The sequence below is a fragment of the Molothrus aeneus genome, chromosome 5, assembly GCF_037042795.1.
Source record: "Molothrus aeneus isolate 106 chromosome 5, BPBGC_Maene_1.0, whole genome shotgun sequence".
Taxonomy (NCBI): Eukaryota; Metazoa; Chordata; class Aves; order Passeriformes; family Icteridae; genus Molothrus; species Molothrus aeneus.
The window spans coordinates 45,844,670-45,858,101 of record NC_089650.1 but is presented as its reverse complement, the minus strand read 5'-3'; the positions used below and the strand labels follow the sequence as shown (position 1 = coordinate 45,858,101).

Genomic DNA, 13,432 nt, shown 5'->3' with positions numbered 1-13,432 from the left:
ATATGATAGCTGGCCAAAATAGTGATTATAAGGTATGTTTTATTAGAATGGTACCAATGGATCTACTTGCCCACCAAATTACCATGTTTCCTTTTAATGTCATAATAAATATACTAATATAAGCAACTAAAACCCAAGAAGTCCCTGAATTCTTCCAAGGTGTGGTACAAATACCTAGGATACTAAGCAAAAGAAATTGTGCTGGCTCTGTTCTTTCCTCTGAAAGAGCTGGCAGGATGGTGTCAGGCAGCAGCTTTCTGCTTGGTGGGCACACATAAAGCATGCCACTGTGTGCCATGACTTCACCCTTCTCACTTAATGCATCTCCAAGAGCCACAAGGCAAATTAGCAACCAAACTTACGGTCAAGGATTTCCAAAAGGCTGCTGATGCCTTGCTTGATACACAGCTTGTCAAGCTGAGATGTCATGGTCAAACTGTGTAGGGTCCCAGCAAGATCAGCACATCTGTGTGACTGAGCTGGGCTCACAGATTTGAAGAACTGGCCCTAAGGCTGGAATGAGACCCTCAGCTCTGCTGGGGGTGGCTAATCCAGGGAAAGGAAAAACCAAGAAAAAGCTCTGCTGGTGGACCTGTGTCAGCACTGTACAGAGGACTTTAAGTTGCCTCCAAGTTATCTCCTTGCATCTAGGAACTCTTGTGGGGGGAACTGGTCTGGCCTGGCACAGTCCATTGGGCTGATACTGTGTTGGGCTAATATTGTGCTTTGTCTGCATGTATACTTGGTGCTGGAAAGCAGAATGCACTCCTTCTGTGCTCAAGCTGGCTCCACAACCTACAGTCACAATTGTGTAATGCTGTGTTTGAGATAATCAGCCCTGCCAAACACAAACCACCTCTATGCAAAGCTTTGGTGGTCTTTGCCCCAAGAGAAAATGTGGTGCAAACACTCAAAACAGCTACAAACAAAACTGAATTGGCTGTGTTTGTAAATTTGCTAGTGAAAGCAATGGGGTCTTTATTTATGCCCCAGCTTCATACATAATCTGATACCAAAGTTAATAACCTGATGGTCTACTTAGCTTTGTAGCGGCTTTTTGATAATCAAACAGGAGCAATGTCAAGGATAGTGTTCATTTCCCATCTGTGTTTGGTTAGGAGGTTATGACCTTTTCTTTTTAATGCTGACCTTGCTTTTGTCACTGTAAGTTTATGTTATTGCAGTGCACTTTAACTGATGCCCTACTTTCACTCAGTTTAGAGAGGGAGCTAATGACACTCATTGGCATGAGCGCTGCCTTGCTGCGAACCGGTGATTCATGATAGCCTTCCAAGGACCTTACGGAATTGGCCTTCATAAATCCCAAAATGGCCTGAGACCAGCCTATCTGACATCCTGGCTCTCACCAGAGGCAACAGTGTCACAGCTGCAATCAGGAGAGTGGCTGATCTGTAGCAGCCTCAGCTCCCTTTTTTTGGCAGATGTCCCTCAGCAAGGCTCCATCAGCCACAGATTTTATTTTGAAATATTATGTTGACCTTCAGAAGATGCTGAAAAGCTCAATAGTTTGAAGAAGGAGTTCAGGGATGGCTGAGCAGTCTGAGTTGTTCATGCTAATGGGATCTTTTTTTGTGAGCTTGTTTCTGAAAAGATTTTTCAGCTGGTTCATTTACTTTCTTTCAGCCTGTCCTCTCCCCTCATTTGAAGAGACCTGGGAAGCTTAAATGTGCAACTGTTGCTCTTCACAGGCTCTCATTTATACTGGGCCCAGAACAAGGTTTTGGACTTGTTTAGACCTGGAATGCTTCCTTTAGAAATCTGGAGCCAGATAAGAGTCTGTGAGATAAGCAAAGAGGCTGTTTCCAAACTTCAAGAGGGTATATACCTTTCTCATTGGGGTGAAATGAGGACAATGGATCCATTCTTACAAAACACCTCCAAAACACAAAAGGCTTAGTGCTGGTGTTACTACAGGCATAGCACAGAAAGGCTGAGCTGTAGCATGGTGCCTGCCATTAAGGGGCTGATTTAAAACCATAGTCCTCATCCCTGCATGAACAGGCTGGCCAAAGGTCTAAAATGGGACTTGGGACTGGCTCTGCTGCTTTTGCCCCCTGCCCTCTCTCTGCAGCCCCTGCCTGCACCCTCCTGCCCTTTTGCCATGAGATCCAGCAATCCACCACCCCATGGCCATATCTCATTCTCCTCCTGCTCTTCCTGTCCTGGTGGGAAGATGCAGAGAGTGGAATGTGAGTCCTCCTGGGCAAAGCTGTCCCAATGCTTTGGAGCCAAGCCAGCTGGGAGGAGGAGAGGGGATGGCGTGTGGTGCTGGAGGCTGCCTGTCAGCAGCAGGACCCGTGCATGGCTCCATCCTGTCTGGGCACTGCAGAGGAGCTTGGCTGGGAGCTGTAAGCCAGCCAGGACTGAGAGACTCTTACTGCTCTGTCTTCTCTTCCAGAACTCCAGCTCAGGTGAGATCCAGGGAATATTCAGCACAAAATGCTGACACTGGTTAATCTAAGCACCTGAGAGTTTTGTGGCCAGTGAGTGTTAGCTTTTTAGATCTCTTTGTTGGACTTGTGCCCTGACCTCACTCTAAACCCCATCTGAGATGCCAAAGCAGCCTCTCTGGATTTTCCCCATAATATTAAGCTTGGTCTGTTTATCCAAAAGAAAAATAATATGGCAGTGGTAAAATTGCAAATTGGTCAGTAAATGTATGTTTTTAATTTAGGACTTCATAGTGAAACAATTGCTTCTAAGTATGATATTTAATTCAATATTTTGGGTACTGAACAAAGGTCACTGTCATTTAGCAGGAACATTTTCTTTTACATCCCTGCTCCTACTAAAAATATTCAAATAATATTGTATTACTTATTAGCACCGTGTATGTTGTGCTCAGACAAAAAATATGGAGTTCTTATAATTAATAATTACTCAGTTAAGCATTTTAAATTTTGTTTGATGTTTGGGGTGAGGATGGACAGATCTCAACTCTTACACACCTTGCTTTCACACAAAAGCCTGGTTTTGGACCTAAGCTAGGTGAGGATAAGCTACATTCCTTCACTGTGAAGCCATCATCTTTTCCAAGACTTGACTCCACAGTCTCTATGCATTCACTACTCTCATTGATTCCTGTGATAGTTGAGCTGACTAAGGACTAGAGAACAGGGTGCTTAAGACAGGCTGAAAGACAGATCAGTGGCAATGACAGGATCTCAATACTACCTCATTTAAAATGAGCAATTGATGATAGAGGTAAATACTGAGATGTAGAAGACGTAACAGGAATAATAGGTGCAGAACAGTAAATCTTTAAAATCTTATATATTGTTAATGAAGATAATAATTACTCTTTACAGAAAGGCTGAATTAACCAACGCTGCATTTCTAAGTAACTAGCTAATGGACACAGGCATTATCTTTCCATAAGTCTTTGAAATCCCTATAAACCATGAGTAGTCAAATATTTGACTGATGGGCTTTTACCCCTGTTAATAGCATGTGATGGTGGTCTCAGTAAATAACATAACTTTAGATTTCCCTCTTGCAGCTGGGAAAGGGGTACTTCCTTATTTGTAAGCCACCTCTTACTGCTCCTTGCTGCTTCCTGAAAGGCTTTTTATATTGTGAAAACAATTCACTGGTTGTTACCTTATTTTTGTGCCCTGCAGGGGATTTTGGGTGCACAGGCTTTGCTCAGATAAGCAGGGACCTCTCCCACTGCAGTCAAAGGAATTTTTAAGCCATTCCTGCTTACCTGCAGACAAAGGTTGGCTCAGCTTGTGTTTCACCTACAAGAGAATTGTGGCATTATTTGCATAAAAGAAGTTCTTTCAAAGTATGTTATATGAAAACTTCTCAATTTGAAAACAAACAAACAAAAATGCAACTTGGCCATCTTCAGGAAGCAGCAAAGTTGTCTCTGAGCTCTACCCCAGCTGATTTTATCAGGGCAGCTTACCTCTGAAGAAAAACAAATACATACTTATTTTTGTAAACGTGTTTTCAGAAGGAAGGAAAGAAAACTCCACAGAACTGGAAAACAGGTCTTCTAACTGAAAATGACCACACAACATGCTTTCCCTTTTTATAGCTCTGCATGAAAATCATAGGCTTCAGTTCTGCCATTAGAATGTCATTAATGATTTTTGTGATTTCATGTGCACTTGTGCTGACTTTACTTACCTTCTGTCTGGCTCTCACCTCTCTCAACTTCTATTAGCATGTTCTGCATTCACGACACTTCCTCTTATGTAGCCTTCCATAGTCACCCAGGAGAAAAAAAAGGTGACTATTGTTGGTTAGGTCTTTCTGAATATAACCAGGAGAAGGAGAGAATCATCCCTTTCTCACAAATGGATATGCCTTACAATCCCTCTCTTTTGTATACAAAAGGTCAGGATAAAAAGGACAAAAATCAAATGTAATCTGATAGAAATAATAACTGAATTCTATGGGATTTAATGGAAGATAAAATGTAATGATATTTTAACATGCAGTTCTGAAGCACAAACAAATTGAATATTAAATTTCATAGGATAATTCAGAAACTTATAGTAAGGTTCCCATGCTAGATTCAATAGGATTTTCCCATTGTGGAAATTTATGGTGGAGAGCTGACAAGGTCTTGAAAATGTCACAGGAGAGGACATTCCCAGAAAAGAAGCTATTCATTCCTCTGAGAAGGGAAAAGGACACAGTGAAATGTTGCCACCATGTCATGTACTCTGGTAATTTGTTTGTAAGGCCAGTGTTTGCAATACCAGGCAAAACAGACACTTGGGAATTTCAGATTCTGACTGCAATAGGCTTAATATACCCTAAATACTAGGAAATTAAGAAATCAAAGTAAAGTATAAAAACAGCATGCATCTGGGTCCTCTGTTTTCAACTCTAGCATATTTTCCACTGCAGGTGATAGAATTTACACCCTGACTTTAACTAAAGGCACCTACATCCTGGCTAGGGAAACATCCCCATTTACTATTTGAAGGTGCTGCAAACACACACAGTGATAAAACTCATTATCATGCAGCACTCCATCCTTGAACATATATACGAAGGCAAAAACAAAGTGTTCAAAGTTTTCCCTCATCAAAGTTTTCTTTTCCTTTATCAGAAGAGTTAAACAGTTAAGATAGTTTTCAATCATCTGCTGCAAGCTAAATTGCATCTTCAAACATGAACAACATTTTCCACTTATCTAAATGCATGGTAAATATATTTTTAGGGTGAAATTTGGATTATTTTCTCTGATGCAGAGTGCTTTATCACACAGGGAGCTCCACACTGGCTCACTGCTTACTGCAGCCTATTACTGTTTGCATTCTATCTACCCTTTAAAAGATTATTAATATTGCAATTATACAAACATATATATTTTACTTCAGCTTTGGGCATTTGTAAGAATGATATTGAATACTGAGTATTAACAAGGAACATTTTCCCTCAGGAAAAATATTGGCCTCTAATCCAAAGAGCAAAAGAAATAAACCTAAGGAGTTTAAGGAAAGGTTTTACAAGACAGTAATATATAACATGTAAAATTAGTACCCCCTCTCTAGAAATAGACAGGAAAGCTGAATATCATTAAAGTAACTTATTTAACATTTTCAGTGATATCAGGAGAGGGCAATTAATCAACTTTTATCACTAATTCAGCTACCAACACCTCTCATTGTCTTCAGCAAAGCTGCCTCACTCTCTTTTATCCTGCTTTCTCAGACCTAACAGAATCTGGCCTATTTGGATGAGAAGACACATGAAAGTATATATAATAATACCCATATAATAACACCCATAACAGATATCAGGATATATAACAGCAATAGATAAAAGGATATATAATTCCCATGACAGAAATCCTAGTACAATTTTGAATGTAGAATGGTCTCAAAGATAGAGAGCAATCCAAGTCTGAGTTACCCCAGCATGTATCTAAGACAAATGAAGCTTGTGGAGTTATTTCAGTTTGTTCTTTTCTAGTCATGCTTTGGGACAATCCACAGATTTGGGACTTTTCTCTGGGTCTACTTGGAATGCTGGGCTTACTTGGAAATTTGCTACTTTTATCCTCACAGGATCATCCATGATGTGGGTGTGTAGAGGGGGAGAAGCAAACCCCAATGTCTTAATTAATATCTCTGATGGTCCTAAAATTCTGGTGATTTAGTTTGGGTCAACCAATCCAAAGCACACTCTTACTTATGATACAGCTGAAGACAAAACAATAAAAAGTCATGTATGTCTCTAGGCATTGACAATGGCACAATAGGTCTATTTCTACCAAGCTTGAAATCTCACTAGCTAGATTAGTTTCAAAACAAAGTAAAAGAAAGGTGAGATTCAGCATCCAGCTCAAACAAACTAAAAATAAACAAACAAAAAAAGAAACAGTAATTAAGAAACATAAATGTAATTCTAAATGTAGATGATAATTGTTTTCATCTAACTCATTAAACGTGCTCAGAAAGGATTTGTTTCCATAAAATTTCCATGAAAATAGATAGTTCCTACAGGCTTTAACAACTTGTACAACTATTAATGAGAAAAATTTAAAAGATACATCATCCTTCTGTTAAAGTCAGAGAAGAGGAAATCCATTTTTCAAATATGGTGCAGACACACATGAAACTAGAGCTAAATCCAGTGTCCATGAAGAGTCAGTGGCAAAACTCCCAGGGACACCCACAAGGCCACAGTCTTGCTCAGGGTTCTTACCAGAAAAGTGGCACAGCCACAAAAACAGGTAAAAAAAGCCAGTTTCCTAAGACCCACATGTGTTGTTGGAGGCCTGAGTGTTTGCAGTGGGTGATAAAGGGCTGGAATTCAGCTGAGGGCAGCTCTGCCAGATGTGGGCAGGGGTAGCAAAGCTGGAGCTGGGTGTGGACATGCCACACCAGGGCCATGTGGCTCTCAGCCCTAACAAATGCTCAGTGTAATCAGTCCATTAGTCCAGGTTTCTCCCAGTCCCAGACAGTTGTTTAAAATGAGCATTATTTGAAGCAAACCAGAAACCTTAACACTGTATTTCATAAATAACTGTAACTTTACTGCCTAAATTCATGGTGGTCCAGCCTTGTTCCTATTGCAGGCAAAGTGCCTTTCTGAGTGTCATCACCTCTCCCCTCTGAAGGAGGTTCAGCTGTGGCAGGTAGGGCGCAAGGGCACGCCACGAGGTAACAAATACACACACCCCCAGACACCAGGAGGCAAGAGCATTATATGTGCTATAGTTTTGGTCACCTGCCCATATCTGAGCAGCTGAAAACCCCTCAGGTATTACATGCCATCCTCCTGCAGTAGGGCTACCACCTGGAGGCCACCTGCTGGCCTGCTCTTTCTGAAGAGAAGCAGGAGATTTTATGTGACTGTTCAGTCACAACCAAAGCTATGATTCTAGCCATTTTATAAAATAAATTATATATTTGGCAAATTTCATATCCTTATGCTGAAAAAAAATCTGGCTGAAGCAAAAAACTTCCTGTGTGGGAAGTGAACAACTTACATAATATAAAATTGTCAATAAAAATTAATTACTTACTGCTTAAATCTAGATGTCTTTATAAGTGTACCTCCTCAATTAACTGAGTCTGCTTGTAGAAGTGTAACTGAGAGGCCCCTGTGCTTCATCATCAACTCCAGCTATGCTAGTGCTTCATCATCAACTCCAGCTATGCTATTTTGAAAATAAAAGACCTGTATCCTGTCCAAAAAATAAACTCTGGAGGTGACTTGCTGTGTTGCCATTTTGGATTACAAAAAAAATACTCAGCCAACACACAGGGGAAGGCTTAATTCCAGCAAACACACACATAAACAGGAAACCTCTCTCCAGTCAGAAGGTATTTTTCCTTCGTACAATGGGGTTCAAAGATGTGTCATCATATAGTTTAAAACAATTGCTAAGGAACCTTACCATTTCCAATAGTTTAGGAATAGAGTTGGCTTCCACAGTTGAAAGTCTGTCTGAAATTGCATGGGAAGCACACAAACACTAACAAATATATGCTGGCTTAGGCCAGTGCAGAATTTTTAATCAATAAGCATGTCAAGCTAGGGGACAGGGAGGGGAGAGAATCAATTTTCAGAAGGCAAATGGTAACAACTGTAGATTTAATCAAATTGCAGATGCAATCCCTTACTATTCTCAATACTTTTGAAAGAAAGTAGTTCCATGGCAAAGAATGAATTTCAATAAATGTCACATATTTAGGTTTATTGCTGAACTTTTAAATTTATCAAGCTAGGTCACTGATCCCTCACAGAAATGATAACCATACATGTCAAAAAAGATTTTGATACTGTTTAGCTGGTTAAACATCAAAATGAAGGAACTGCAGTAAAGGAAAGCAACTTACATAAAAAATTGTTACTTCTGTATGACTACAGGAAAAAAAGATATGCCAGTGTGACCCTTCACTGTGAGGCTAAAGCTGCAATGTACACAACAAAGGGGATAGCTATCAAATACCATGGTGATGGCCATGGTGTGAACACTTGGGCAAAATGAAAATCTTCTGAAAGCATTTGGCAATTTTCCTCCCACATGCATTTGCAATCAAATTTATCATTAATTCAGACAAGAACCTTTCGCTGCCTTCCATACAAAAGGACAATTGAATGTTAATTTTCTTGGGACAGGCAGAAGAAACTATCAGAGTTGTAGGACGCACAGAAAAAGCAGCATTTCGTTTAAGAATTTTAAGCTTATTAAACTCCTCAGCATTGCAGAAAATCTTCTGTTATTGACAACTGCTTGAAAAATTAAATGTTCTGGAGCACTTGCCTCCCTGGCGACTGGCGTGCTGGGAGGAGAGGCAGAGGAGAGGTTTCAGACCATTCACTGCTACTGTTGCATCACATGCACCCTTGTGCCTGGCTTATGTACACAGCCTCTCCTTAAAACACAAGCATTATAAAATTCTTAAAATTTGAGGGTTATAAGCCCCTTAAATTATTTATCTCCACTAAAAGTCTATCTATTTTCCACTCTTATATTTGGTGGACTCAATTGCAACTAATTCAATGAAAGTCCATCTGAGCCAAGAGGACTCAGTCACCATTCAGCCACATCAAGTGACTGAAAAAGATCACAGCGTGACTAAAAAGTCCCAGAACAGATCAAAAACCATGGCAATCTACTTGGGAACACTGTTTGCTTCAAAGGAGTTATATCCTGGACTAACGTGGTCTGATAACTTTACCTCTCTTTTCTTTCTCTAATGTTTAAAATTGGAGAAAGAAAAAAATACATTATCTTCTTGTACAACATCATAGCTTTCCTCAAGGCAAATAGCTTGGCAATTTGCTAGATTTGTTAATGCCAGAGGAAACAAGTTAGCACACATACCATGTGTTTGAATGCCTTTGGAAATTAGATTGAAACACTGATTTGATTTCCTAAAAGGTATCTTAAACAAGGCAAGGTTAGAGATTTGGAGAGTAATGAGAATTTGTGTGACTTCAAACAGCTCTACATAAAACAGACCTGATATTCTGGGGGGAAAAAGGTCACCTAATTATTCGTTTCCTGAAGGCCCTGTCTATACCACATTTCCCCTGGGTAAGGAAACTGATTTAAAAATGGCTTCTGCTAACATGTTTGCATCAGTGGCTATGTATGAGACAGAGATTTTTAAAGCCACTGCCAGGAAAAACACATCATTTTTGTAAGAGAACAACAGAAATCTCCTCATCTTGGCTGTAGCAGAAAGATGCCATCCTCAGAGCTCTTCATGGAGCTGTGGCACTGCCTCCTTGGTGATGGCACGCTGCTTGGGCAGTGTGGCATGACCACCAGTGGTGTGTTGCACAGGTTTAATCACCAAATACAGCCTCTGCATAGGAAACAAAATCACCAACTGTGGCCACAGCAGACAAGATGCACAGGTTGATGGTTCATCTGAGGGTTAACAGCCTAATGAAACATGAAGTTGTACCACCAGCTCAAAGGACAGACAGCAAGGCAGCAACAGGGAGATAGGAAGGCTGGACATAAGGGTTTCACAGGAGCCCACCACAAAGGTGGTGTTGCCACCCAAAATCTTAGCAAGGTGTGTCTGAAGTGTCACACACTGCATGCATTCCTTCTGCTTTGCACCAAACAGATCCTTGTAACCCCCCATTGAATTTTGTGTTTCTGTAGTTTCAGAGAATGCTGTTCAGCTACACCCTATCCCTTTCTCAGTCAAGAAACTATGTGTAGTGCCGAGGGAGCCCAAGCAGGGTTTCCATTACACTAGATATTTCACAAACACAGATGGAGATGGAGGACCTCTCCTTGCTTTCTGCCTGAAGCAATAAAGTCTAGACACATGCCCACCACGAAGCAATCATGGCACAAAGCAGATCACCCAGTGCTCTGTGACTCCCACTGCTGCAGCTCTGCCTCTCTGGCTACCCCAGCACAGCATGCTGCCGGCATCAGGTTCCCTTTGTGGCTGTGAAGGCAAGACTGCTGCTCTTACACTGCAGCCAGCTGTGCCACTTAGTCTCTGGAGTTCTGGAAGCCAGATTTGGGAGGCAGCAGGCTTTGAATTTCTCCTCTGAATTGAAAAAATACAGAGCAGACATTTGCAGATCATAGAAGAAGAAGAGTAGACGGGTTGCCCCCTTTGATTGCATTGGACAAGCCAGAAGAGGTTTCAGGTCATCAGCTAAGGTACCAGAAAACCATAAATGCAGGAGAATCAGGATGGAAAAGGCAGTACTGGGAAGACAACATTTGCTACTTAGTTTTGCTTTCATGAGCTTTTCATTGAACCTCTGCTGAATTTTGGCTTTCTGGCTGCCTTGCCCTGACTCAGTGAGCTCCCATCCATCTATGGCTGCACTGTCATCTACACTCGAGCAAATAACACGTCTGTGAACCCCTCCCCAGCCACAATATGTGCACTTTAGCTTACTAATAAAGAACTGCTATGCAGTGGTTGGCCTCTAAAGAGAAGAGGAAAAAAAGAAAAAAAGAGGAAAAAAGGGGAAAAAGAATAAAAAGGAACAAAAAAGAAAAAAAAGGGGGAAAAGCAAGAAAAAAAGAGAAAATCCTTATATGATAATAAAGACAATTCATTCCCCGTCCACCAAAAAGGCACAGAAGTTGACTCTCTTCTCTAAATAGCAAGATGAATGTTTTACAAAATATCCCAGTTTCCAAATGATTCAGTTTGTATTAGAAGACAGAAAAAGAATCATACAGTGCTGAAGAAGCATTAGGGCACAAAGAACAAGCGATACAGTCATTCTCCAAGTTACTTTGTTTTCAACATGCAGCTCCTGCCAAAGGCTAGCTTTTTGCTCTTGCAGTGTATGATCTGTAAACATTTAACCAGCTCTCTGAGAAACATGTGAGACACTTTATCTTGCCTGATTATGAATCCAAACCTCTCAGATCTAAAATAAAAAGACAACAAAAAAGAGACACTGTCCTCTTTTTGCAGCTGGACAATGAAAAAAGCACCTGTGGGATGAAAGCAAATGAACTATCACACAGGGCATAGGTTCTTCAGGAAAAGCATGCACTGCAGCTTGAATAAACCTCCTACAGGTTACAAACGCACAGTTTGTTAAACAATACTGCTATTTGATTATTAATCCTTATTGATGTATGTGCAAAACTTCCAATTTCTAAGGAGTGCATTCAGTTTTATAAAGCCTAAGACCACCACATTGAAACAGTGGTGGAATGCCATTATATGAGCCCTTTGCGATTTGTTTACCGTTCGAAGCAAATTCTGCTTTTAAAAATGGGTAAAACAAGCCCCAAACAAACCCCAACAACGACAACACAAAAAGGCCATACCGCAAGGAAAACTGTGAACCCCGCACAACCACAAAGTACACATCCCCAACTTGGGGAATCCCGCAGGCTCACCCTGCGCCTCTCGGAAGGCGGTCGGACCGGCCACCACAAACGCGGAGCCGCCGTCTCCGAGTTGGAAGTTCCAGGCTGCATTGCCGGACACTGCCCCGCGGCGCTCCTGCAGAGCGGGAAGGGGCGGGAGGGGCAGCGGCTCCGGCTGCGGCCAAGGGCGCTGCCCACAGCATCCCGGCAAGCGCTGCCCGCCTGCCCGCCGAGCGCTGCCCGCCCTGTCCTACCCCGCCGCGGCAGCGTTCCCGTGTCCCGGCGCCCTGCGGAGCCCGGCCGGGGCAGGGGCCAGCCCGCAGCCCCCGCACCGCCATCACCTGCCCCGCACCGCCATCACCTGCCCCCGCGGCGCCCGGCCCGCCCCGGCGGAGCAGCGGCGGCTCCCGCGAAGTTCCCGGGCGGAGCACAGGCAGCACCGCGCCGCTGCCCGTCCTCCCCCGCTCCCGGCTCATCGCCGTCCCCCCGCGGGTGCCGGTCCTTACCGCAGCGGAGCGGAGCGGGCTGCGCGCCGGCACCACGGCCGGAGGGGCGAGCGCTGCGCCCGGCGGGCTGGGCTGGGCTGGCTCGGCGCTCCCGGCCCGGCGGCCGGCCCAGCCCGGGCGGGCGGGGCGGAGCGGGGCGCAGCCCGCCTCACCTCCGAGCCCCGCGCCGCTCCGCCGCTCCCCTCCGCCCCGCGGGCTCGGGCTCCCCCGGCCCAGCCCCGCTGTCGCTGCTGTCCCTACCTGGGGGCGGCAGGGGCTGCGCGCCCCGGCGGGCAGGGGCTCCCTCCCTCCCTCCCGCACGGCACCTGGGCTGCGGGGCGGCTCTCCGCGCCCTTCCCTCAGGCGCCTCCGCCGCGCTGGTGGCGGCTCCCAGCGGTAAATCAGCCGGTCCCCGCGCTCCCTCCGCCCCTCCGGCGCGGTCCTGACCTGCCTGTGACTCACCACATCGCAGGAGCCCGGGTGCGCGGTGGGGGGAAGGAGGGAGGGGGCCTCCTTCTCTCGCTCCCACTCCCCTCCTTTCTTCCCCTCGTCCCTCCCGGCCAGGCGCCCCCAGCCCGGGGGCAGGAGGGATGGCTGTCACTCCCCGGATGGGGAAAGTCAGGAGGACCATTGGTGGACCTTGTCCTGCACCTCGGTGTTTTCAGGCCAAGTGGGTACCAGTGGTGTAGGAACAGCCTCCCTCCTCACTCCCGGCCGCTGGGCACCCACCATCAGGTGTCAGTGCCTGACTGATACTAAAGCCTAACCCTGAGAAATAAAGATATGGGCACCCCTAGGCTTGTCCCGAGACCCCCCCCCCCCAGGCTGTATAATAGTGAACAAATTTAGCCCATATTGCACCATCATGGTGTCAGTGCTGACCGTGCTTTAAATGTCTATCCACGTGTAATTCAAACAAATGACCTTATTTATATAGACTGTCAAGTAGCTGTCTTCCCCCATGCGTGCTTCCTACTAAACTGCACAGGTTGGGGTTTCTCCCTCACAGGATTTGCAAAGCAGATGATGACTTCATCTTTCAGAGGTGCTGAGAAACTGAGTCACTCAGCAATACTGCCTGTGCGATGTACAATTGTGGAGCTGCCGAGAGACTGCAAGTCTCAACACTGGGGCA

General features: G+C 44.2%; 1 protein-coding gene across 1 annotated transcript in view; it reads right to left on the bottom strand.

Moving 5' to 3' along the window:
- Positions 1-12,649, bottom strand: part of MET (MET proto-oncogene, receptor tyrosine kinase) — an 89,994-nt gene extending 77,345 nt beyond the window's left edge. Inside the window, exon 1 of the mRNA XM_066550548.1 lies at positions 12,559-12,649. The gene's annotated coding sequence lies outside the window, so the exon portion shown is untranslated. The remainder of the gene's footprint in view (positions 1-12,558) is intronic.
- Positions 12,650-13,432: the final 783 nt, after the last annotated feature.